Raw genomic sequence first — 22,381 nt, 5'->3', positions numbered from 1 at the left:
GAATAGGAGGAGGGCTGTGTGTGTAAAATTTGTCAGCCACTGTGTCTCTTGCCCTGGAAGAATCAGGATAGTTTTGATTCAGATCTAAGAGGTAGAAAGAGGAGGAAGGTTGAAACCAGGAGGGCATAGATGCTATCGATGGTGGAGCTTTCTGTAAAATGCTGCCTGTTTCAACTTGCCCTTGTCCCACTCTCCAACATGGGATGGGCCCTTGGAGGGCTTCTGTTTCGAGTCCCTCGGTCTTACAGAGGAGGGCCTTGAGGCCTGGCCAGGGGAGCAACTTGTCTACTCATGTTGCTACTATGCATCCCTCTCATAAAATGCATCCCACTGGGAAATAGTGGTGCGGGGGTCAGGGGGTGCTAAGATGCCCCAGTACTAGTTTGGCCTCCGTCCTGGATTCACCTAAATCATCACCAATTTGCTTGACACTAGGGATTAGACCTAGTTGAGAAGAAACCAAGCCTCCCACAGGAATGGCAGGAGAAGAAACCCATGGGCATGATATTTTGATAAGTAGGGGCCACCGTCCTTCCCGGAATACACATAGTTGATGTGTTTAGAGGCCTTAAAATTTATGAAAACGATAATGAGATGTTCCAACACAAAGCAATGTCCATGTCAGCCAGATTTCAATGGACAGTTTAAGAGAAGTCTATATTTCATTGTGTTATTTTGTTGTACTCCTTACTGATTCCATTGGAGGGTTGGAACATATTAAGATATGATTACAGCACCAGAATATATTATCTCCCCCTGTATATTAAAGCTCCATATTATTAATTTAAATCCAAGAAAGGTATAAATTGATGAGCCTCACTGTGTTGCTTCTACCTTTTCAAAACTTTTTTCTTTTTTTGGTGCCATCGATGATTAGAGGACATTGGCTTGCCTGATAGCTCAGAAACCTGTAAACGGTGATTTTTACAAAAAATAATTTTATATAGTTTATGTATTTTTGGTAGCTCCAAGCCTGACTGCCAGAACATTCTGCTTTATAGTAATGCCCTGGCTTTACCGCTGAAAGCTGTAGCATTGTGCTTTATCTCATTATCTCCAGAGTGCAGCATCGGAGATGTAGAAAAGACAAACTGCCATAAATATAGACTCGGCTTACCTGAGGCTCAGGAGCACAGAGGCCTCCACTACCACCCATTTCTTCGCGGGGGATAGGCTTTTATTTTTTTTCCCGTAAGAATTAAGCCTACGCTCTTATGACCGCCTCACGCCCTTTCTTGAAGTGGGTAAGAAGCAAACATGCATGGGCTCACACATCTATTCTTGTTCCCTGTTTTGCAATTTCTGGGAAGAAAAGGCTTTAGAATGGGAGAATAGATTCAGAAATTTAATCTGAAGATGTGTCATTGTTGTGGTATGAGATATCTAATTGCCCTTCTGCTGGTCAGGATATGTGTTTTTAGAGATATTATCTGTCAAGGCCTTTATTTTTATTTGTAATCTAGCTTCTCGCCATCTCCCTGACCCTGTTTTCTCTGTTTTTGCCTTCTCCTTTCCTCATTTTCTCCAGCCCCTTGTAGGCACACGAGCATACACACACTGGCTTATACAGCAATATGGGTGATATAGACTTACGCACTTATGTGTACATGCACACAGTTACGTATACAGAGTTACCCATATACACACATATGCCATGCACATCCCCAGTTACGTACACATATACACACATGTGCACACCTACACATATAATATATGCACACACAGTTGCCTGTGCATTCTGAGCACGACTTAGAGGTGTGATCTTTAGTGTGTCAGGATGTAATAGTCCTGGTTAATATTACCTAAGTTCTAATTATCAGGATTTGTGCTAAATGTTTTGCATGCGTTGTCTTATTTAATGTTTACACTTAGGAGGTAGTACTAGCTGTATCCCTGTTGAACAGATGAGGAAACTGAGGCTTGGGGGGGGCTGTTGATAAGTTTCCCAAAGTCGTACATCTCACAACTAAGTGGTGAATGCAGCTGTGGCTATCTGTTCCAAAGCCCACACTCCTATCTGCTCTCCAGTGGTACTCTGAAATAGTACTCAGAAAAGATTGGCTCCCTAGAAGAAAGAATTTTCAAAATTAAATCAAGGGATGGGTATTAAGGAGGGCACATATTGCATGGAACACTGGGTGTTATACACAAACAATGAATTGTGGATCACTACATCAAAAACTAATGATGTACTATATGGTGACTAAAATAATATAATAGAATAAAATTCAAAAAAAATTCTTTGCACATTGCGATGTATATCATGTGACTTCTCTGGACAAGGAAGGGATGTATTATCATGGGAATAATCCAGACTAGAAATCAGAGCATGTAGGTCCTTATCACTTTCTCCGTCACTTCCTGGTGATTTGGGGGCAGGTCCATAAATGGGGGAAACGAAGCAATTTATAGCCACATAGAAGTGTACCTAAGTTCTGTTGAGAGGATGCCAAAAGAAGTCTATTAGAAAACATGCAAAATGATCTGCATTTGAGATATGGCGACTCTTGTCCTTTACCTCTGACACCATCTTCTCGACACATTCACCTAGTTGTTGGCCAGGGAGGGAAGCCATGTCAGAGAACATCTCTGGTCTCTTGTTTATTCTAGCAAACACTTGGACCGGCTTTGCTATTATCTCATTGCAGGGACATTCAGAGCCAAGACGTGGCTCTTAGTTGATGTGCACTCCCACTCGCTGCAGGAACAAGTATCTTAGGCCTTCCCCGCGGCGTCTTTCCCACAGCACTGCCACACGTGTATTGTCCATCCTGGAAATGAGGACACTGTGACATGCGAATAAGTTATAGTTGCAGAGGTAATATGTACAAGACAGGGACTTTAGAAAAGAGGACTTTCAATTACCAGTCAAGTTCTTTTTTCCTTCACCTGTCATTCCTGTCTTGGAAGTTGATGGACACGTGGAGGTTCAAGATTGGTGTGCATTCAAATATTCATGCTAAATGGTAATGTCTCCTTTTGTGAAAAGTAGTGTCTGTGATCTCTGTCACTGTATTTATACCTTCAGTTTGTACACTGGTCAGAAGGCTTTCCTGACCTGTGTGTAGGTCTCAGATTAGGTAGTATTCTGACAAGGTAATTTGATGGTAAGAGAAGTGAATGTGTGTGTGAATGTGACTAAGATACTTCAAAGACAATCTTTGTTTTATCGGGATCTTAAAAGAACCCCCCCTCCCATTTGCCAGTCTCCGTAACTTCGCAAATTGAACAAGACTCCGGTGTTATAGTGATTTGTCCAACATTTTAAAAGTGTAGGTCAACATAGAGCAGAATAAGAAATCAAATAAAGCAGCAGCCAACAAAGTGACAGTTCTTGAAAAATCAGGCCAACAAAAACAAACCTTTGGGTATTCACCATGGTGGGCATCTCCGAAGCACGCATTTATTTTTGGCAGTTGAGATCTCTGAAAAGCACAAATTAGCTGGCCCATTGCACTTACAGGCTTCAGGTTACTGGCAAGTGGGCTGGCATGGCTGTTGGTTAGGAGTGGTAGGACACACAGATCATGGTAAGAAAAGTTGTCTGAACAAATATCCCTTATTTCCAGAATAAGGACAACAGTAGCTGTGCTGCCTAATTCACGAGGTTGTGTATTATTAAATGAGATATCAGTGAAAATGCTTTGTTACATTCCCAAACATTAGTTGGTATCCGTGTATCTTTTGGCAATGCGTCTCCTTATGAGCCTCAGGGAGCTTGTTGGATCTGGAGAAACTGGGTCATAGGATGTTTTCAGTAAGAATTGCATAAATTTCTACATAGAGAAGTAGTGTCCAAACTATGAACTCTTGTAGAGAGTTCATATTCTATTATTCCATTTAATAATAAACCTAGTTGCTTATAAAGCATCTAGTCTTTCCAAATATTTTAAAATATTTTGGCTCCTCATCAAACTAATAGGTATATATGGAACAGATACTATGTTGGTTACCAGGCTATAAAAATACACCTTCCCTTTAGGGACTTACTTTAGTAAAGACAAACCATAAGAGGCTCTTAATCTCAGGAAACAAACTGAGGGTTGCTGGAGTGGTGGGGGGTGGGAGGGATGGGGTGGCTGAGTGATGGACACTGGGGAGGGTATGTGCTATGGTGAGTGCTGTGAATTGTGTAAGACTGATGAATCACAGACCTGTACCCCTGAAACAAATAATACATTATATGCTAATAAAAATAAACAAACAAGTTATAACATATGCGCTAATATGGAAAATAGACACCTTGTGTATGTTGGGGGTAGGAGGGATGGTGGTGGCTGTCGAACTTACTTTCTGCCAAAGAGATTATTCTCCACCGAAAATGTCCCACCTGCACCTGACCTTTATGTACTGGTCAACCATGGGCATCAATAATGTCAGTAGGAATGATGCTCCAGGAGCAGAGAGAGCTTTGTCTTGGGAGTAGGGTAGGAGCAGGGAGGAATGGTAAAAGTTCAGATTAGAAAGATGTGACACCATCTTGGAGGTCCTTGCACATCAGGTGGAGGAGCTTATGTAAATAGTTTGAATATTAACTGGTTAACTGTAAGAAAAGTGTATGGTATCCATGAGGCCTTCCCTCTCTTAGTTTCAATGTCTCCATCTGTCAAATGAGGGTTGTGACTCTGATCTCTGATGTTTCATAAATCCTTGAATCATTGTATCTTAACCTCACATGAGGATTACTTACTCAGTACCTATAACTGCAGTGGTTTCTCTAGTAGATGGACAGTACTGTATGCTAGCTGCTAGGCACCCATCGGTGAGGAAGCACATGTTCTGAGAAACCCAGTGGGATCTAGGGCTGGCGATATAGTCATGTGTTGCTGATTTCAATATGATCTGGAAAACTCTATGAGAAGTAAGTAGAGGATGCCATAAGGACCAGCATCAGCTCGTGAAACTCGTGAGCGAAGGCCAGAAAGTGGGAGTGAGCTTGGCCGATGTGTTAGTTTTTTATTATTCCTGTAACAATACCACACAGTTGGTGATTAAAACAACACATTTTTTTATTATCTTAAAGTTCTGTAGTTTAGAAGTCCAGTACATGTCTCTTCACCTAAAATAAAGGTGTTAGCAGAACTGCATTGGTATCTGGAGGTGCTAGGGGACCCTTTGCTTGGCTTTTCCAGCTTCCAGAGGCCGCCCACATTCCCTGGCTTGTGGCCTATTCCTCTCCAAAGGAAATTCCCAGCCCTTCCAAAGCCAGCACTGTTGCATCTCTCTGACCACAACTGGGAAAGGTTCTCTGCTTTCAAGAAGTTATGTGATCAGCCTAGACCTGCCTAGATAATCCCAGATAACCTCTGCATTTCAAGATCTTTAACCTTAACCACATCTGCAAGGTCCCCTTTGCCAACGTAAAGGGACATGTTCACAGGTTCTGGGAGTTAGACTGTGGACACGTATGGGTGAACCATTATCCTGCCTTCCACAGTCTGTTTATGGGAATGTGAGTAATTACACATTGTTCATGCACAGATAGTGAGGCTGTCGATGAGGAGAGACGGAATGGCCCGATCATGAAGTGTGTTCTGTGCCTTATGTAAAGGGTTCTGAAGTTATTCTGATGGCAGTAGGGAACTATTCAGTTCTTTTTTAGCACAGGGATATTTCATTTGTAATGAACTATTGCAGTGAGCAGCTCTGTGGTACCCAACGACCCTTTGCGTTTATTTCTATGGGAAAATTAAATCTATTTTTTGACTCAACATACTGGGATACAATGCAGATATGCCATCTGCATATCGTTAATCTTCTCATCCCTTTTTACCATGTTCTTTTCTACATTATCTCCCTACTTGGTTTTTCTGGAGCCTGGGGGAATGCCATTCATGGTCTATGACTTGGGTAAAAAGTTCAGGAAGGTTTTCATTGGGCAGAGGTGTTTCGGATTTTGGAATCTGGAACTCAGTCGCAGCACGAGGTATTTAGGAGGACAAAGAGATGCCTGTTCCTTGGAAGAGCAGCACATTGGATTTGTGCTTTCTGGAGCTGACAGAGCCTGAGTGTGGAGGGGGATAGCCTCTTCATATATTCAACCCAGGTGTAACACTCAGGTTTCTCTGAGGTCCCCAAGGAGCAGATCTAGGATGTCTAATGAAAAAATTGGCACCGATTCCCTGTACCTTCAATGTACGAGTGGGCAGTTGACTTGTGTGCTTGTTCAAGAATGATTCGTAACGCACAGGAGCGGGTGAATAGAGGAAGCCTAGTAAATTGAAAGATTCTCCTGATGGAAAAGGGAAATTGAGATTTATTGTTCAGTCAGTTCCAATTACGCTGTTGTGTTGCAGAGGGAAGCAGCTAAACAGGACATTGGCTTGTAACACCACCAACGTGGAGTCAGCCTCAAAGGAGAGGGTTGTCAGAGCAGTGTTCGATGCCCGAGCTTCTACCAAATGAGTCACTTAGGTAAAGATAGAATCGAGGTGCTCACATTATATCTGATCACAGAAATGTGAACGCAGAATAGCAAACTGGCTTTGATCTTCATGGGATTGCAGGCTGGGGAATAAAGAGGGGGTGTATTTTTAAAGGTCGTCTCTGCTACTTAGGAGAAAACACATTTCCTGCACATGTGAGACTGCATACCAAGATGGGAAATGAGTCCATTTGAAGGAAAACTGCAAATTGTTTTTCTCGGTGTGAATTTCATGTGTGTGCATGGGCATGAATTTTGTGTGTGTGCATATGTGCACGTGTGTTTCTGGAAGAGTTTAGTGTCCTGAATTGTTACTTCTCTGCTGTAGTTGATAATCTCTAACACCCACTGTGGTGCATAGTGAGGAAGAATCTTCTATCTCCCACTTTAGATGTCAATGATGTGGCATAATTTTAAGAAAAGGGCACACAATTTCAAATGTGACTTATTTCCTAACTTGTAAGTAGAGTTGACAGTAGTGAATTGATCTCCTCTATGTAAACTCAGGAAGAGTATCTTGTGAATGAGTGGTAGTTGAATTCATACCAACGCACGTTAAGAGATTAGAGGTGAATCACTCTTTCTTTGGATGACAAGGAACATCGGTAGGGATGAGGCTGCTTGTCCGAGGTCGTGCAGTAGGTCAGCGGCACTGCCAGGCCTGGGGCCAGCATCACCTGGCTCCCAGTTACATCCTAGGCCAGCACAGCTGCCTCCCACTTTTGACAGTCTGTGACTCACAGTCCAAATTGATGGTGATGTATAATATTTTACTTTGATTCTAAATCAACAAGCCACATTTACAAGTGCCTACACTGTTGCATTACATTTCACACTTTTACGCTATTCTTCTGGATTCTTCAAGTTGAATCTTACTTCTAGAACTCCAGTAAGGGTGACCAGAGAAAGCAGGTATTTAATACAGTAGCCCCCTCCCCACCCCCCCCGCTCCACTTATCCATGGTTGTGCTATCTGCAATTTCAGTGACCTGTGGTCAGCCTGGGTCCAGAAGCTGATGATCATCCTTCTGGCCTATTGTTAGGTCAGTAGTGTCCCAACATTCCATCACAATGCCCATGAGGCACCTCACTTCAGTCATCAAATAGACATTTTATCCTCACACGTCATCCCAAGAAGAAGGGTGAGTACAGTCCAATAAGGTATTTTGGGAGAGAAAGAGAGAGACCTCCTTCCCATAACTTTTGTTGGAGTATATTGTTATCATATTGCTAATCTCTTACTGTGCCTCATTTGTAAATTAAACTTTGTCATAGGTATGTGTAAATAGGAAAAAAAAAACATGGTATATAGACTGTTCGGTATTATCACAGTATCAGGCATCTACTGGGGGTCTTGGAATGTATCCCCCATGAATAAGGGGGGGATTATTGTATTATGACAAATATTTTGTGAGCACCTGTTGAATGGCAAGCTCTCTTGTAGAAGGTGAAGGTGCTGCTTTGAATAAAAGAAAATGTATTTCCTTAAACAGTTCATATTCCTCTGGGGAGAGGAATAAGAAGCAGATAAGCAAGTATATATTAAGTCTGATGAAGTAAAGTGCTGTAGAGAAAAGTAAGATAAACAGAGAGGAAATACTTTGGTGAGAGTGCAGTAACACTTGCTATTTGGCATAGAGTAGGTAGAGAAGGCCTGATGAGTGGGTGATATTTGAGCATAAATCTCAAGTAGGCAAGGGAGTGAGCCCTGGAGATATTTGGGACAGAGGGAAGCATGTTCTGGACAGAGAAGAGCACACGTGTGGAAGGCTTGGGAGAGGAGCCAGGCTGGCAACTGGCCTGTTTGAGAAAAAGTAAAGTGGCCAAGGGTAGCTGGAGCTGGAGTGATCTTCGGGGAGTGAGAAAAGATGGGGTCAGGGACACATTGGGCCCCTGCTCATCACATAGGAGCTTGCAGGCTGTTGGAAGCACGTTGACTCTTACTCCAAGGGAGATGGGGACATTTGGTGTCATGTGATCAGACTTCAGGGATCACTCTGGCAGCTTTGTGAGGGTAGACTGTAGGCTCCAGTGACGATCCAAGCTAGAAATGACATTTGGTTGGTAGGTATGGGGCAGTTGCTCATGGGAAATGGAATAAAAACTACGGTTGTTGGATTCTTGAGGCAGGTTTTTACATCTAAATCAACACTGGGCCAGGAGGAGTGTGGTCAGCAACAACTCCAGCAATGGGTGGTGGATTTTAGGAGCTGTGTCTCTCGACAGAGTGAGCTACCACGAGCAAATATCTCCTCCAATTCCTGTGCCATGCTTTCTCAGGTCAGAAAATAGCGACAGGTGTTTCTTGGCCTTCTCACATAGCTGTCCTCTCAGTGGAAAAGGCAGTATCTTCAGCTTCTCAGTTTGCTGTGTTCCTCCTGAGAAGGCTGTAACCATACTTCCCACTGACCTGTCCTTCCTCAGAGCACTGTGTGGCTTATGCCCCATGACACAACTGTGGCTAACTTCACTATCTGAATGAGGATAAGAGTCGAGAAGAACCTTGGGGGAAGGCAGAGATTTTAGAAGTCTTCTTATTGTTGTTCGGGCCATAATTGATTCAGGTGTGTAGAACTGTGCTCATGGTGTTCTGGTGTTCTCTTGTCTGCTTGTAATTATGCAATAAGCAGAACAACAGAGCCCATGAGAAGAGCCCAATTTCGGTACTTCGTGTCAGAAGCTATCAAATAGGCACAGAAAAAGTGAACTCGCTTGTGCAAGATCCCACAGTCCAATAAAGAACGGATATTATCAATATTCTTTTTTAAAGGCTTTATTTATTTGACAGAGAGAGAGGGAGAGAGTGGGGCTGGGGTGAGGCAGAGGGAGAGGGAGAGAGAAACTTGAAACATGATGTAGGGCTCAGTCTCAGGACCCTGAGGTCACGACCTGAGCCAAAACCAAGAGTCGGATGCTTCACCGACTGTGCCACCCAGTGCCCCATCAATATTCTTTTTTAAAGTTTTTACTTAAATTCCAGTTAGTGTAATATTAGTTTGAGGTGTATAATTAGGCATTCAACACTTCTGTACAATACCCGGTGCTCATCATAACAAGTGTACTGCTTCATCCCCATCAATATTCTTTTTTTTTTAAAAAAAGATTTATTTATTTTATTTGAGAGAGAGAGCGTCGGGGGGAGAGACAGAGGGAGAAGGAGAGAGAATCTCAAGCAGACTCCCCGCTGAGCATGAAGCCCTTTGCGGGGCTCGATCTCAAGACCCTGAGATCATGACCTGAGCCAAAATCAAGAGTCAAGACACTTAACCACTGAACCACCTAGGCACCCTCCCCACCCCCATCAATATTCTTGAGCAGAGAGCAAGCCAAGTGTGTGTGTACACATGCTTGTTTACTCCCACATAGACACTCAGACAAAATATCTTCTCCAGTACTGGCCAGTAAGTTCCTTTTCTGCTTCTTAGTTCTTTTGTTCTTCTGTAGAAACACAAGCCTTTCTCTTAAACGCATTCCTAATTTGGGGTAAACTTTTATGTACTAAACACAACAGGATGAAAAACTGTATCTCCGTACCTCATCTTTACACCTGATGGTGCTACAGTTTACTGAGATCCTAATCTCTCCTGCTGCACACATCTCCAGTGGACTCTGTCATTTCTAGCTCTCCGTCTACAGCTTCCTATAATGTCTCATCCCTATCTGTCTGCCACTCTCATCCTTGGAACTTGCCTCCCTCCCCACTGGACTTGATGTACACAATTCTTCGGGCACTTGTCACGTTCTGTACTCTCTGACGGTGAAGGTCAGCTGTGTACATTTCCCTCCTCTGATAAGACAGGAAACTTGTAAATTGTGGGGAGTGTGTGTGTGTGTGTGTGTCTGTGTGTGTGTGTGTGTGTGTTGCGCCTCTGTTTCTGGATTTTTCATTGTATTTAACACATTCGGACTTGATATGGGTTAGGCACTCAACAAATGTTTGCTGAACAAGTGAAGACAATTGGGGGAAAAAAATCAAACCCTCAACAATCTTTAAAACAATTCAGTGAATAGAATTACCAGAACTGCTAAGCCATAGTTATTTTGACATTTTTTACCTCCCACTTGCTGTTCTAAATAAAAGCAAAATAAAACCATAGGTTCTCCAAAGGTCAAAAATGAATGTAATGATCTTAAGTACACTGGGTCACACTGATTACGTTTGATTAACTTTCTGTCTACGGAGAGACCTGTGTATATGACTCTGCTTTTTCTCAGAGTAGCAGTGCCTTTGTTCTGTTCTGAATTCATGGGGAAAAAGAGGAGTTATTGATAAAACAAGGATCTTGACTTTGTCTCAGATGGGAGACAAAGAAGGTATTATAGAGATTAGGAAACAAAATATCTGGATTCTAGTACGTGCTCTGCCTCTGTCTAGCTATGTGTCCTTCAACATGTCCCTGTTCCTGTCTGGGCCTTAGTCTCCCCAAATGTCACATGCAAGAGCTGGAGGAATATAATTTCCAGTGCTTCTTCCAGCCCAGAATTCTAGGCTGGGACTGCGAAGTAATTCCTTGTGAAGACATATGGCCCAACCTTCAGCTCTTAATTGGCCCACCATCATGATCACAAGTACCTGATTATTCACACACTTTTGAATATATGAATTGCATAAAGCTGTTCAATGATGGTGAAAATTGAGTCCTAAATATTCTATCCGATGTATATGTAATGTAACCTATTCAGGATCTCATTAGAGTATAAAATGATATGTGAAATATGCACCAAGCGAGAAAGACTTAGAACATTATGATAACGGAGTAATACAATTTGATTTTTATCAGTTAAGGATGATGGTATAATAAGAGCTTCAGTTAGATGAAGGCTGGAGCTGAAGTACGTAGAGTTGTGTCTAGTAGGGAAAACCAATGAGACTGTTGTTTTCATTCTTGTATTTCTGTGTTCACAGAATCAACTATTTCACTCGGAACTAGGAAACAAAGCTGCTTATTAGCCTCTTTGTTCAGCCATTCTGACTCCTCACCCACTCCAGTTATATTTATACTTATGCATATTTTATTATTCTTTTGCCATGTCATTGCCACAAAGAGAAATATTTGCACTTTGAAAAAGGTATCCAGAATCCCCCAATTTCACATCAGAAAAAATAATAACACTTACCTCACATCGACTCACTTCAGAAAATGTGAATGTCACACTGTCCCCCAAACCACTTTCCCCTTTGAATGCAAGCTGCACACATAGCAGGATCCGCTGACCTCCTGCGTCCGGCATCTAAGCCCCTTACCATCTACTGGCCGGGGCTGGTGCGGGCATTCATCTGGCCCAGGAGAACGAGCTCATGCTCGCACTCTGCTGTGTGGGACCTGGAGTCTCCATCTACCACTCAGGAGCTCTGTGAATGCTGGAGGGATGCTTGACTTCTGTAGATCCTAATTTCCTCAATGGTAAGAGAGGAATAATTATGTTTACATTATGACATGGCTAGAATTAAGAGAGAGAATGCATAGATGACCTTCAACTCAGGAACTGACCCTGAGTAGGTGCAGCTTTACTTCCCCTCCTGTAGGTGGCCTGGGGTGTCTTTCTTCACCTGGTTTTTCTCTGTGCTGTGCTACCCCCAAAGGGTCTTCCACTGCTCTGATAAGGAGAGGAAGATGGCCTGCAGTCATCCCGGAGGATCCCTTCCAGTTTAATGAGGCCTCAAATCCCTACCCAGCAATCTCTGCAGCGCTGGGTTGTCCATTTCTCTGTGTGTTTCTTAGGCTTCTCTTGTTTCATAGTCTCCTACGAATGGAATGTGGGCTCCCAAGGAGCTGGATTCCAGTCCTAACTCTCAGAATTAGCTGCTCGTTGACCAATGCCAAGTCATTTCCTTCTCTATATTGAAATGGCAGTCCTATCCCTTAGGTCTCTCTAGAGCCACATGGATTGTTCAAGTTCATTCACTTACCCCTTAGTTTATTGGATACTCAAGTATTGAGGACACCATTTCTGTTTTCTTCCTTTTCTGTGATTCAAAGTTTATACAGTCCCACTGTTACCCCTGCAGTAGTAAACAGGTAAGATTTCTGAGCCTGGTAGATCTAGAGGCCTTTAGAAGGCTGATGTTCTTTCTTGATAATGACAATTCAGTACTTTCACTTAATATCTTAATATTTACAGAGTTTCTTCCTTTATTCATTAGTATTGAAATCTCATAGTAAGTCCTGAAGATGGGGATTCTTATGTACATTTTAGAGATGAGGAAACAGGCTGATAGATGAAATGATGTGCTCCGGGGGCATCTGACTGGTTCAGCCGGTTAAGCATCTGACTCTTGATTTTGGCTCAGGTTGTAATCTTAGGGTTGTGAGATCGAGCCCTACTTCCAGCTACTCGCTCAGTGGGGAGTCTGCTTGAGATTCTCTCCCTCTCCCTCTGCCCCTCCCCCCACTTGCATGCGTGCGTGCGTGTGGGTGTGTGTCTCTCTCTCAAATAAATAAGTACATGTTAAAAAAAGAAAAAGAAATGATGTGCTCTGGAGTCCTATAGTAATAGTGCCGCATAGGCTGATTTCCTGCAGCAGCCTTTTCTCCGTCTAACGCCCTGGCCTTTGTTCTGAATGTCAGTGGGACTTCCAACCTGAGTTAGGGTGTCTGTGTGCCCCTTAGTCCCTAAGCAAATCTGTCTTTTCTTGCAGGAGAATGAAATGAGACTGGGAAGCATTTTCTTAAGCCTATAGGATCTGCATTTGCCTCCCTTTCTAATATATTCCCAACCTTAAATGCCTTCTTAAGCTCCAAGAGCATTTTACTCAGAGTAGAAATTCACTGTTGCCATTGGCTTCTTCAGAGTTTCGTAGTACACATTTTTTCACCGCGGTGGGCAAGAGAGGTGCTCTTGGTACCTGAATGTACGATGTCTTGGACATTGTCTCAGGGAGCAGTCACCGTAAAAAAAAGTGCGCTTGTTTTAATAAGCACCCTTGATTTTTTTTTTCCTTCCTTTTAATGGAATGCTGTCTATACTTACTAATCCATTGAGCTTGTCAGTACATGTCCCTGTCACTCCTCAAAAATGTAAGGGAACAGCGTGCTGTAGACAGAGCACTGGGCAAGTCAGAAGAGTGGATTCCAAACCCACCTCTTCCACTAGTTATTTGACTTCAGAAGACCCCTTCGCTTCTCTGAACATCTAGCTCATCTTTTATGAAGGACCAAACTAGATCATTTCTCAGGTTCTTTTCAACTCCAGTGTTTGGTAAATCCTCCAGTGTGTTGATCTCCTTCCTAGTTATTGAACACTGACTATGTGCAATATAATGAAAGTATAATAGAAGTTTGGAGGAGGGAAACATCCAGAAAAGGAAACTGAGTAGCGATATAGCAGCTTGAAAGTACACATTCTGGTGAGAATGGGGCATCGCCAAGAAGCTACAGTGCATGGAGGCGAGCAGGTGGACGCGAGACTGTGTGGAAGGGCAGTCTGAGCTTAGGTTGGAGGATCGCCGCAGTACGTACTGGGCATGTGCGCAAGCAGACACATCCATGCCCCTTTCTACCGTCTCCTCAATGTTGCTCTTTTTACTTCCTCAAGCAGCTAAACTGCCAGGATTAAGTAGATTTGTACATCTGAGAAGGAATTCCTTTAAAAAGATGGGGCACATCAGGTGTACCAGAAACTTTGATGCCATTATGAGTGTCATTTGGGGTTGTAAGAGTTTATTGCCCCTGTTGCCTGTGACTTCTGGCAAGATGGGGATTTTTATATATTCTCTCTTGAATTGCTAATAGCAAGCCCAGTTCCCCCGTAGTTGGTGCTCAGTAGTAAATGCTTGTTGCATTGAATTGCTGCCTCCTTACCTTCCTGGGGAAGAAGAAGGTAGTTTTTCTCATTGAGAATAACTAGAGGAAAAAAACAAATTTTAAAGGAGCTACCAATAACAAAAAAACTGCAGTGGGAAAATTGACAGCCTGGATCTGTAATCTAAGTGACCTGACAATTAAAAGAACTTATTACTGTGTCAGCCTGCCAGATGGATCTCCTTGAAATGTAACGTGCAGGGCTTCTGAACACGATTCAAGTGCAGGCTTCCTTTTCTCCCTGCTTCATGTTTGTTGAGTTTGGGAAAGAAGCAGTTTTATTTGAACTAAACCCACTCATCTCAAGTGTGTTTAATGACAGCAGTATGTGACAGATAAAATAAAATCCTACGGCCTCATTTGATGTTTGTTTTAATTCCAGACCTTAGTGAAAGGAGACAGGATGAAGTGATGTGGTTCAAATGGAGGAGTTTAAAACAAATTATCTATTATCACAAACTAAGCTATTTCTTTTCAGGGAAATTTAAGAGGTCAAATTAATACAGACAATGGTGGTAGTTGTAGTTGAGATGTATAGAGTGTTGGTGGCTTGTAGAATGGATTTGTGCTCATCTTATTCTACCTTCACATCGAGTCTGTGCTGTGAGTTTGCTTGGCCAGAGACTGTTGTCCCAGTATTACACACGATGTTGAGTGCATTGCCCCAAATCCTACTTCTAAAGTGGCAGAACTGGGTCTCATTCTTGGTCCTTTTGATTTTGAATCCAGGGATCCCTCCACTGAGCAGTGCTGGCCCACCAGTCACGTATGTGTGCAGTACTTTGAAGACATCCTGTTCCTTAACTTTACCAAAACATATATATGTATGGAGTATGTGAGTAAATTCTCATCACAACATATTCCAGCAATCAGAAGTATGTAGAATAGAACTTAAAAGCATTCCCTCGGATTACTCTATTGATTACCGCTGTATACTCTCCCCCAACTCCATACATTTTTCATAATCAGTATCGTCTGTTTGTCAGGCATCTTTGCAATCTTTTAACAATACATAAATACACATGGCTATGGCTATGGGCGTGACTCTGTAGCTAACATTTATTTTAACAATAAATGTTATGATAGTATCTCCAGTTTGCTCTTTGCTTCTAGATCTTTTCATGCCAGTAAGCAGGGATATGCCATATTGTTTTTAACACCTGTCCCCTGCTTCATAGTTTGAGTGTACCATCATTTGCTTCTTCTACTGATGGGCATTAAGGGGTGGCATTTCTTTATTATAAATATTAAGATGAGCTTCTTGCATGGGTGTCTTTGTGTTTTTTGGAATCTAGAACTAGACATCCAGAACTGGAACTGCTTGGGGTTTTTTTTTGTTTTGTTTTTTTAAAGACTGCATTTATTTATTTGAGAGAGTGAGTACAAGCAGGGGGGCAGAGGGAGAGGGAGAAGCAGACTCCCTGCTGAGTGGGGAGCCCTATGTGGGGCTCGATCCCAGGACCCTGAGATCATGACCTGAACCAAAGGCAGACGCTTAACAGGCTGAACCACCCAGGTGCCCCATAACTGCTTGGTTTTTTTTTTTGAGGTTTATAAGTAAGTTTCAACCACCATCCCCAAATGTTAGAGTCCGCATAGTAGCTCATGTTATCGACCTGAGCTTCCACTTCGTTGCTTGGGGATGTGTTGTTCAGACCAATGCAGACACTTCTCTAAATAGGTACTTGTGGCCAGGAGAGTAAACGTTGGGGAGGTTGTTTTCCATGGCTCTATGGTTTGGATACAGGTGCTCGCCGTGGAGGAAGAGTAAGGTATTCTTGTGACACTTTTGTTCACTTAAAACAGCCACACTCTTCACTCAGCTAGAATAAGGTATTTAATACAATAAAGATGTCTACCGTAATTAAAAATGCAAATGGGGCAATGAACTGCAAAATACCTTTATCTTATTCTTTGTTAAGAAACAAGTGTTTTGCATAATCAGGCTTGAAAAATATATGATTCAACTTTCTGTACTGCTTATATGATCTAAAGGTCCAGAGAGTTAATTCTACTCCCAAGCGTCCTGCTCTTGCCACCTTTCCGAGCTGCCTTGGACTAGAGGTAATTAAAAGGGACTAAAACCTGAAAATGGGCCATGGAAGAGAAGAGAGCTAATCTGAATGGTTTGTTTGGTGTTACAAGATTGCAAGCAGACATGCACAGTAAACTCTCTCTTTCCCCTTCCTTCCATTTTCCTTTTCATTATATAAAAAGGCTTCGTTATTTTTTAAACCATGATATGCCAATGTGGTCAGACTCATGTTTGTCCAACTTCCTTTAAAATAAAGAAACGGTTCCTCGGTTCTGTTGTAATTAGGCTCTTTCAGGTTGCAGGAAGCCAAGGCGTGCTCAGTGTTACCTCAGTTGACTTTACCGTGTCATCAGCCAGACAACAAAGCCATATGGAAACCTGGAATATCACTGAGGACACAACAGTAGCTGATTTTGCCATCCCCTCAAAGTAAAGCCCCAGTGTTTCCTTGAACAGGGGTCTCCATTCCTATGGCTTAGCTTCTCTCAGTTTTTCTTTCTGTCTTCCTGTTGCTGCTCCTGTCAGTGGTGCTGTGTAGCTTTCTTCTGGACAGGACACCATGATGTTCCCTCGCTAATGCCGTCTCCTGTCTCAGCTGCTTCCTGCTACTCTGTGTGTCTCTTGTTTCCACTCCTTACTCCCTGTGCTGCCAGCCAGCTGTGCCTTGCCCTCACATGTTTGAAACAATAAGGTCCATTATTGTAGCTGGTTCTTCTCCAGTACAAATTGGGAAGGAATTCTTCCTCCAACCTATCTTATGTTGCTGGTTTGGGTTCAGTCTCTTCATCTAATTAGTTGTGGCCAGAATTCCGAATTACCTGTTACAAAGCTGTGGGAAATGTATTTCTTAAAAACAAACAACTTTTTGAAGCTCTTAACCTTGAACAGAACTGTGGATATGGTAGAGACTCAACCTTCTATGTCCTCCTCCATCACAGTGGGTTTTTAAGTTAGCCACACAGAAGGTTTTCAGGAGGTAGCATTCAAGTCCACGTGCTCCAAAAGCTCCAAAGATGTAGATTCTGGTTCTGACGTGGTTCTAAGCAACAGTGGAACTTTTTTTGAGTTTTGCTCTCATCTCTAGGCTTTACTGTTTCCATCTTCTCAAGAAATTTGCTGTAAAAAAGGAAAAAGCTATCTTCAGAGAACTAAAGCTAACTTCCCACTACCCCCAAATCAAAGTGAGACCTGTGTTCAGATGCAGAAGAGAAGGCTCATGTGGAGTGGGAGCCATGGAAGATACTAGTGAGTGTGGAGAAGGACGTGAACAAGGGAACGGGGTGGGAGCGATGGGAGCAAGAACACAAATGGGAAGATTTGCATAACACGGGGATGGGGCATCTCTTCCTCTGTTCCTGCACAGAGAAGAGTCCATTAACAGAAACAGGTTACTGAATAGGAGAAAATGTATGCTACATAACCTTGCTCTTCTCAAAAGAAGGAAGGGAAGTTAGATGTGCAGGAGAGGGCCTGAGAGTGTGTGAAGCCAAGGAAGTGTAGATGGACCCTTTCGGATATGCACTGAATGGGTTCATGCAAAGGTATGGTGGTGCCACACTGAAGCCCCCTGGAAATTTGATGATCAGGTCTGCACTGTGTCTTGGCTTTTGCAAAAATAGGTACAACCCCAGAGCTACCAAAAACAAACAAACAAACAAACAAACAAGATAACGAGTGACTTCAAGATAAAGGTCAGCTGAAAGGCTAGGTGAGCATTCTCGGGACACAATAAACAGAGTCCCTCCTTTCTATCCTTGCTCAGAAGCCAATGAGAAAGAGAGGAGGCAGATAGATGGAAACCAAACTGTCAGTGTTGGGACTGATAAAACCACCTTGGCTGACTTCATTAGCTTTAGGTCAAGAGAAATAACTGTCTTACCTCTGAACAGACAGATTTGCCCTCCTGAGAGTGGTCAGCACAGGTCTGCTGCCGGCTTCTCCTGAGGTGGGCCTGCCCCACCCCCAAACAATATGGAGTCTGAAAAAGCAGAGGAAAGCATGCTCTTTGCAGGCAGCTGTTCTGAGTGGAACTTGGAAAGGGCCGAACCATACATGCCCTGTTGCTGTCCTCAAAGTCGGCAGTCTGCTAAGTCACTGGACTGACTCCTCAGTAAGCTTTTCATCAGGAGAAGAATGTGTGAGGCAGAGACATGTTATGAATGTTTCTCCATGGAAGGTCCCTCCCCATGGAAAACTCCAGAGCAGAGAGTGAACGTCTCCCCTGCATTTAATGACAGCGGCATTCAAGGTAGTAATTTGTGGGTCTAGCCTCCAGCTTGGTATAGGGCTGGGGTGGGGGACCAAATAGGGCTTCAGGGACGAGGTAAAGGTGGAATGAGTGGATGTTGTATAAAGGCAAAGAGAGTGCAGCTGGCTAAAGGCAAGTGACTAAAAGAACATATTCTGAGCTAGTGTGGCGATATGTGGAGGGGGGAGGTCTGGAATGTCACTGGGTGGTGGGGATTGCTGAGTGGACATGCACTGTCAGGGGAGTTGGAAGGAAGGAGGGATTAGGAAGTCAGGGTGAACTGAATATCTTAGATGGGATTTCTCCCCCGATGTTTCCAAGTTAAAAAATTCTGTAATGTAGAGACACGTTCCTCACATTTTCCTACTGCCTTTTCCTTGGCTCTAGATCCATGTTCCCCCAGTATTTAGTTTTCACTGTAGTTTCAGAAGAATAACAAATCCACTCCACTGTTGGGTAGCACTCTCACCTGGTTTGTGTTGACTGAAAGTGTGGACCATCTGATTACACCTAATGTTCAGATTTATACGAACGCTTGCGTGGGCTTGTCTCCAGTGTCAGTTTCGTATCACAACCGCGTTCCCTTATCTGCAGTAAGATGTGCCTACTGTGACAGCTTTTAAATGATTTTGTGAAATCATCATTTTGGCTCCTCCAGACATTCAGAGGAATGCTTTCTGATGTGTAGTCTGAGTGAAATTTAGTTAGCACGTACCATGGAAAATTTCCCGTAAGAGACAATTAATGAAGGAAATTACTGTCATTAGTAAAGATCTATATTTCAAGTAATGTTCACATCTTAATGACTCTTTAAGGTATATCAGAAAAACTTTTTGTACTTGCCTTTTTTACAGATTATAAAACAGCCAAAGAGATTTTGTCAGAGCTCATATAGTAAAATCCTTGCAGGAGAAACGGGCTCCTTTGACACTTCCACGTTGCTTGTACCATCACATGAAATGTCAGGTTCCTCACTGATGCCCCTTCATACACAAACACACCTATGCATGGAGGGCAAGTAAGCTCCTGTCCAAGTAAGCATCACTTCAAATGCCAACATCCCTTAAAAGGGATGAATTAGCATTATACACACATGCATCATGCTTTACAAACTTCTGGTAAACAGAATGAATACAGCAATGAGCCCATTAGAAAGCAATTGTGGGATATTATTAGGGCTTTTAAAAGGTTTTATTCTATTTATGTCCATTCAAAGCTAGTATTTCTAATAGTTTTCTTAAAACCCTGAACACGATTTTTGTTTGTTCATAAATACGTTGTCAAGTACATACTGTGTCTCATGCATTGTGGAGAAAGAATTTGAAGAACCAAATAGGATAAAACACATTTAATATTAAAATAATTGAAAGCATTCAATATTTGATGACTCAGAAGGGACTTTTACTATGCGTCAAGGTTATTTTTATTAACATGTATTATTGGAAAATGTATGGATCTTCCTTTACTCACACACTTCCAAACTTTTGCAGATGTGGGCAAAGCTGTTGGCCAGAAATATGCAAGTCATTTCTACGCAAGTCTACCTGCTACTAAGAGGTGGTGTGGGTGGGGGATTATATACTGACAAGCAGGATTTAGAAACAATTTTGGAACAGTTCTTAACCTGTATGTGAGAAAGGATGCTTTTTTTTTTTTTTCCAGCATTCAAAATCTTTAATAACAAGGCAGGATCTGGGGTTAGTTTTTGTAGCCTCGGCTGGCCTTGCGGCCTCTGGTGTGCTCGAACTTCCGGCCCTTGGATCTCACGTAGGGTTTGGTGTGGCTGTGCGGGGTTCCCGGGGCCTTGCCGAAGTGCCTGTACACGTCTCGGCCCTTGCATGGACCAAAGAGCAAGACGGTGCCACAGCCCTTGGGGGAGTCTAGGGCCAACTGGTCGAAGGTGAGGATCTTGCCTCCAGCCTTGAGGATGCGGCTCCGGGCACGGCTGCTCACACGCAGTGCGCACACCTTCAGTTTGGGCACCTCCTGGACACGCACGTCATCGGTTATGGCCCCTACAGCCACAGCTGTTTTGTTCTCCCGGCCAGGCAGCTTCATCTTCGGGATCATCCGGGAAAGGGACAGAGGTGGCCGGTTGGTGCGACTCATGAACAACCTCTTCAACACGACTTGGTTGAAGGTAGAGTTGGTTTGTCTGGCCAGAAACCTGTACAGCTTGACCAACAGTCTCAGGTAGATGTCCTGGCTCTTGGGCTCCTTGCGACGAACCTTTCGGTCCTTGTTGTGGCGGATGTCGACTCCCATGATGGCGCCTCCTGCTCAGCCAGGTCCGGAAAGAGAGAACAGCTATAGTGTAGTTAGTAGAAATTTTCATATGATTGCGAATGGATTAATAAGGTTTTTTATATTCTCAGTAATTTCTCAAGTAGCCAAGATCTCTGATGAACAATTAAAAACTGATAGAATTGTGTTTCTTTTCAGTCTTCCCTTACATGATTATAAGGGATTTATGTCTTGATTGCTTTTCCTAATAGTAAGCATGTTAGACTTTCATGGGAGGTTTGGAATATCACATGTCTTGACTTTCATATGGAGGATCAGGACACCCCAAACAACTTATCTGTGTTTGAGGTGTTTTGTATGTATAAGAATATTGTTTTAGAATTGAACATTGATGGTGACTATGCTCTTTTAAATCTGTGTCCTATTTCCTATATTAGCTTTATTAGCTATTCAATAATTGGGTTTGGGTCACATCACAGTCACATCTCTGAAAGTCATGTATGTGTTTCAGCTCTCTCCCCCCCACCACCATACATACTACATCCCTGGATTTTTCTGCTTGGGCTCGAAAAGCTATGCTCTCTGCTTATGTAACTTACACCAAGATTGCCACTAATCATATTTGGGAAGCTAACGATAATATATGCTTGAGTTGTGGGTTTGTTGGTGTTTTTTTTTTTTTTTTTTTTAAATTTCATGCCATGGGATATGATGCCAAATCAGATCTCATTTTTGCTTTTAGTTAGTCAGCAACATTTATTTAATGCCTAGTAAGCTCAGACCAAGGAGAGTGGGGAGTGGAGAAGGGCAGAAAGTAGATCTAAACACAAATAGATGATCATTTCCAGAATCGCTTTCAGTGTCTTTATGAATACAGAAAACAGATAAATGAAAGGATTGAGAAAAGTTAAAAGCAAAATCTAAATGAGTGCAAGTTGGTCTGGTAAAAACTGAGTTATATAAGTGCAAAGAGGTTGCAGATTGAGAAAACTGGAAGTTCAGTATCTAAAACTGCTCTCTTTCTACTGTTATTTTCATAATAACTTTGCCATGAGCATTATTAGAAGTCAGAGTACCATTCACTTCAGGGAGGAGAATTTCCTAGTTCAGTTGTATCATTTAGAGAAGTGAACCTAACTCTTGATACTTTATGGAGAGTTGAAGCTATAGAGCTTTTTGAGTCCCTGTTCATCTTTCCTTGTTACCATTAAAACTCCTGTAATCTTGAATAAGTAACTTAACCTCTCTGTGCCTCAGTTTCCACATCTGTAAAATAATGATGGTAATCGGACCTATCTCATAGGATTGTTAGAGGAGTATTGAATGTATAAAACTGCATTCTATTCTATGAAGTACTTTTTTTTCCATTAATTTCTTTGAGATTGAAGCGCATCTTATAATTGGTATGATGAGAAATCATCATGTTAGAGATTCACCGGCACCAATTATTTCTATATTAGTGGTAAAAACATAATAGTGCATCGTATAGTCAAAGGCATCATAGACCTGTGTAAAGTGCTTTTTAGAACAGAGCCTGGCATACAAAAGGTCTTCTAGATTGATAGTGTTATCATTGTCTGAAAACCATATTTGTGGTTCATAAGGTATTTGCTCCTAATATTAGGGAG

General features: G+C 42.5%; 1 protein-coding gene, 1 long non-coding RNA gene and 1 pseudogene across 6 annotated transcripts in view; 1 reads left to right on the top strand and 2 right to left on the bottom strand.

Moving 5' to 3' along the window:
- Nucleotides 1-22,381, top strand: part of LPP (LIM domain containing preferred translocation partner in lipoma) — a 654,872-nt gene that overhangs the window by 337,215 nt on the left and 295,276 nt on the right. The gene's annotated exons all lie outside the window — the stretch shown is intronic.
- LOC144381194 (uncharacterized) overlaps nucleotides 1-22,381 on the bottom strand; it is a 235,400-nt gene that overhangs the window by 27,103 nt on the left and 185,916 nt on the right. The gene's annotated exons all lie outside the window — the stretch shown is intronic.
- Nucleotides 20,154-20,811, bottom strand: LOC118546818 (large ribosomal subunit protein eL18 pseudogene; annotated as a pseudogene).

The sequence above is a fragment of the Halichoerus grypus genome, chromosome 1 (assembly GCF_964656455.1).
Source record: "Halichoerus grypus chromosome 1, mHalGry1.hap1.1, whole genome shotgun sequence".
In the NCBI taxonomy this organism is placed as follows: domain Eukaryota; kingdom Metazoa; phylum Chordata; class Mammalia; order Carnivora; family Phocidae; genus Halichoerus; species Halichoerus grypus.
The sequence above is the reverse complement of the archived record's forward strand: the minus strand, read 5'-3'. Positions and strand labels throughout refer to the sequence as shown.